Source organism: Paralichthys olivaceus, chromosome 7 (genome assembly GCF_024713975.1).
Source record: "Paralichthys olivaceus isolate ysfri-2021 chromosome 7, ASM2471397v2, whole genome shotgun sequence".
Taxonomy (NCBI): domain Eukaryota; kingdom Metazoa; phylum Chordata; class Actinopteri; order Pleuronectiformes; family Paralichthyidae; genus Paralichthys; species Paralichthys olivaceus.
Window position 1 is genome coordinate 26,287,163 of NC_091099.1, and position 5,017 is coordinate 26,292,179.

Sequence of the window (5,017 nt, forward strand, 5' to 3'; positions counted from 1 at the left end):
AAACCATCCAATAGGTAGTAGCGACGGGCGGTGTGTACAAAGGGCAGGGACTTAATCAAGGCCAGCACATTCTCATTTATTCCCTGTAAAACAGTATCCAGGTGCTCATGCAGGACCTCGGGTCACTTCAGTCTTTATTATTCTGTCTGGAATTTGGCAGGTTAAGAACATTTTAGAGCCTGTACTTTCACTTTCACTTGAGTAAGGAGTACTTCTACTTTTACCAAAGTCCTTTTTTGCACAAGTATCTGTACTTTTCCTTAAGTTCAGTCAGACAACACACGTTCAAATGTTTATTGCAGCTTTAGAGCATAGTTTATGTTTGGAGTCTAGGCTCCCACACAATCACGCCCCCCGATATGATTACACAGATATGATGGGAGTGACCAGCAAACATTTGTAACCCCCCGGTGGCTACAGGTGGATGCTGGGGTGGTGGAGGGCCTGAAGCAACTGGTAGCAAAGGGGTTGATGTGAAATTTCTCTCTGCTTAAATAGGCTGCCTAATAAGGTGGGTGTGTATAATAGATGATTGTGGTGAATGAGGTATGTCACATGATGTGTGACACATGATTGGAGCAGCACAGCTGGAGTTGGCTGCCTGAACCATCTCACAGGGTTCGCTCCATTACAGAATGTGAGTACTTTTTCCACCTCTGGATTTCCCCCTGGCTGACGTCTCAGGGCTGCTCACCTGTTGTTTGAGCCCAGTCTTATCCTCACCAGGTCAGAGAAGAGCTGCTAAGCAGGGGGTTATTTTCAACTCTTTCAGCTGCTGTGCTGAGTCAGTGAAAAGAAAGTGGATCTTGTTTTGTTTGTTTTATTTTTTGGCATCTTCAGCAGCTCACTTTGATTCCACCTCATTAGAGAACATACCCAACAGTCCATCAGTCCCCTTTGATTCAATCAGGCTGCACCATCCTGTGACTTTGTGTCACAAAATGAGTTAAAACCCCACAGACATTATCATTGACAAAGATCCTTGAGGGTGAATATACAGTGCAAATGACAAACAGGAGACAAACAGGTGGAGGCTGGAGAAGCAGGCTTTTGTTATTATGTACTTTTTTCCCATTTTCTATTTTCTTCCCTTGTTCTAATAGAGGGTGAAGACAAGGAGTCCGATCAGCAGATGGATCATACCCAGTCTGATACAACAGGCACCACTTGCAGTAGTTATAGTTGTTGCAGCAGTTGTTGTCATGACAGGAGTTGGACTATTACATAAATTGGTGTCACAACAGGTTATGTTACCACTTTGCAGGAAGGGTAAGTTTCCCAGATTGGAAGCAGCTGCACACATGTTTGCAGACACACAGCCAAGATATGGAAAAGTGTGCGATCCATTTGTCACTGGAGAAGAAGAGACACTGTGTTACTACAAAATGTTATTTTTATTTATAATATCACTTCTTGTGAGCATAGACTTTATATAAAGATGAACGGCATGATAGCTCCCAAAAGTGAAGCTAACTCTTTCTGATAAGTTTTATTATTATTATTATTATTAACAACAATACTTCAGTAATTAATTATTATATATGTACGCTCCACCCTGCCATTAGTGCTGTTTCTTTCTGTCCTGTTTTGTACAAATTCTTTTCTTTTCTCTTCTAGTCTCTTTTTGTCCTCACTGACACATGTAAAGTGTCCTTGGGTCTCTTGAAAGGTGCTGCATAAATACAAGCTGTTATTGTCATGATTAATATCTGAAATGTTATGGATTAGTAAAGACTAATATACAGGTGTGATTAAAAATGCCCCCAAGTTTAGTACATAATTTAATATTTTATATAGATATATTTATACAAAGATCAACTTCAAACATAGTATATAAAATATATTTATAAGACTCACCACTGGCTTGAAAACAGCGATCCTCTGTTCCCCTACATTGTACCAAACCGGTGCATTGAGAGTTGAGGTTACAAGTGGCACACTGAAGGCCGTTAACTGACCCAACAACAGGAACTGAAACAAACAAGAATAACATCATTTATTTTCAGGAAATGGAAACAGAACATGTCAGAAGAGGGATGTGGTTAGTCTTTGCTTTTTTTAATTAAATTACTCATTGACTAGTGCTTACAAGCTTGACTGTCTGAGTTACAGTGAAGTAATTGGAATCACAACTACTTTTACATTTCAGAATGAGTTATGTAGATTTCAGAAGAAATCTGTTTTCTAAGAGTCAAATTATGTTCAGTGTTTCAATTATCATCTGTTTTAACTGTGAACTGTTGTTTGTAATTGTTGTAATGTTTTACTCTGTTACATGTATTCCACTAGTCTTGATCACTGTATATGTTTATAGGAATAAAGAATATAACAGCATTACAAAATGATTGTACAACATGTCACAAAGAAGATGCCACTAGTTTTTCCTTATCTTATCTATCTTAGATAAAAATAATAGATAATACTAATTTATAAGATAGTCATGTACATGTACTTACAAGGCTGAGTGGCTGAGTTGCAGTTATCTGTGTTGCAGCACGATGCAGATGCAAGCGCACTCAAAGCACCACCGAAGTTAACTGAAAATGTCTGAGGGCCTGTGGCTGGACACAGGGAGGAGGATGCACACGCCTTCTTGATTTGCTGTTCTGAAGCCTCAGATGAATTGACTACAGAGTCAAAGTGCAGTTTGTTAATATTGTTTAACTTTACAGTACATTTATGTTACTGGAAAGGAATGTAGAAATGTCTACCTTGAATGGAGCCTGTTATACACATGTCCGCTGAGGGACATGTAACTTGGACCTGGTCTGTACATGGCCGATTTAAGCAAGTCTGACACACAAGTGCTCCACCTGATGTGTGGAGAAAAATAATCAGTTATAACCTATTGATTGTTATGGTTTATCAAAGCTCAAAAATATAAGAGGTGGAATGAAAAATAACTGATAAAAATGGGGTCGATGAAGATGCATGTGAACTGGAATGGAGTGTATAAAATGTATGTAAAATGAAAAATGTAATAATGAATTCTAAAGTGATGTTTAGTTTACCTCTTTAGTCTGTTTCTTGAAGTACTATACTTTAACTTTTTACAGTATAATTTCTCCCCCTTAAGATCCATTAATAAGTTCTTTTAATTACATCAAACTGGCTATCATTTAGTGTAAAAGTAAAATCCCTGCCTGAAAATTGCTGATGGTGAAATGTCTTTAATTAGATTCAAATGAGGCTCTGTAGCTGCTGAAACAGTATTGAAGAAATGAAAAGTAGAGTTACCTGTGCTGCAGAGCGCCCAGAGGAGAGTCAGAGAAAGAAGCAGCTTCATCTTGATCAACAGGTAAGTACCACAAGTAAGTACCACAAGTTCCTTATACTACCCTTATCAGCACAATCACACTTTATATACTTTGCATGTATATAAATCACATGCAAACCCTGAGGTTTTAAGATCATTCAGACTGTCAGTCCCTCGTTTGTCTCAAGAAAAATCACGTCAACACCTAAAACATTCTTTTTAATGTGTTCAGTGTAAACCTGTTTTGGATTATATAGCAAAGGATAAAATAAAAATGTCCAAAATAGAAACAAGAATGGTTTCATGTTTGTAAGAGTCTATGAAGGATTCTAATTGTTATTAATCAGAATGTCATAAGTTGTCTGTCTCCTCCATACAACAGCTAGTGTGTTGCTCCAGTCTGATACACTGATACAACAGAAAGCAGAGATGAGGAGATGTTACATTTACTGATCATTACTCAAAAATGATTCACTGCAAGACGCTAGGAGTTCAGAAATAGCCTACATTAGCATTCCAATTAGTTCAAACAAAAAGCATCTGCATGCTGAGAGTGTTAAAGGGGAAGTTCTCCTCCTGGCAACTCAATGCACAGACATGGCTACAGCTACAGACAGTGACCTCAACAGCTAACAATTGTTTTGATGTTTTCTTTTGTCTCTAAACCGAAGAATAAATCTTTCTTCATTGACTTCTTTGTTATTATCATGCAAAGTTACTCTCAGGGTCAAAAGAATGTGGCAGAGCAAGTAGTTTTTGTGTTGGACATTGGTTTGACAGGAAGGAAACTGTCTGACATACTGACTCACACTGCTCTGACTTATAATTCATTGTCACACTTTGTGTTTGCCTATTTTTGTTCCATCTGAAATAAAAAATAATATTCAGAGCAGTAAAAACTGTATCATTCAAGTGCTTCAGAGGACAAATAAACATGAGGTCTTTTGACTTAAACTGAGCTGAATGAACAAAATGGTGAATAAAGTTTTTTCAAAGAAACAAAACAGACATACCAGAATGCATTCTTTGAGAGTGACAAGTCTTTGGCAGATTGAAGAAAACAGATATGATGTAAACTTGCTGTCTTTCATGACTGCTTCTTTCCAAAATGACTAAAACAGTGCACAATGGCATCAACAGTCGCATCTATACGGTGTTCTTGTGAAATGATCTTAAATCTTCTCACCATAGACAGATGGACGACACATCTCCACCTCCTCCCACTATCCTTTGAGTAGTGAAACTCAAATAAGAACACTGCCACCTCGCACCTTTGGAGCGAGGTGGCAGTGTCATTTTGTAGATTGCCTGGCAGAATAGCTGGTTCTGCTTCACCGTCTTTTGATTACTCTTCATTTCCTGAAACCTCTCACCAAATACCTGAAGGAGTTTTGCATCCAATGAAGCAGAACTAAAGCTGTGGCTTAAGTTGCACTTCACATTGTAAAGCAGATGTTTGTTGGGACTTTGGAGTGTGACGTTCAGAAGTACTTGATAATCCCCCCTCATTAATCCAAATCATACAGCCAGTTGATATCACAGACTTCTGCTTTTCCCCTTCATTTGCATGAATTTGTCTACTTTTCCCCTAAAAACCAGTGAACCAGATCTCCATACTTTGTCTCAAGCTCTCTCATGGTCTGCAAAGACAGTAATTCAAACTTGGCTGTTCTCTCATTGTTTGTTGCCCAGGTACTTGTCATTTTTTTTACGTGATTGACTGACAGTTCCTTAAACAAGATATTATACACTCATATTCAG

At 38.2% G+C, this 5,017-nt stretch overlaps 1 long non-coding RNA gene across 1 annotated transcript; it reads right to left on the reverse strand.

Moving 5' to 3' along the window:
• Positions 1–280: 280 nt before the first annotated feature.
• On the reverse strand, positions 281–3,369 carry LOC138410873 (uncharacterized). Its single transcript, XR_011243518.1, has 5 exons — positions 3,238–3,369; positions 2,712–2,813; positions 2,457–2,627; positions 1,858–1,971; positions 281–1,353 (listed from the first exon to the last, which is right to left on the reverse strand). It is a non-coding gene; the product is annotated as an uncharacterized lncRNA (long non-coding RNA).
• Positions 3,370–5,017: the final 1,648 nt, after the last annotated feature.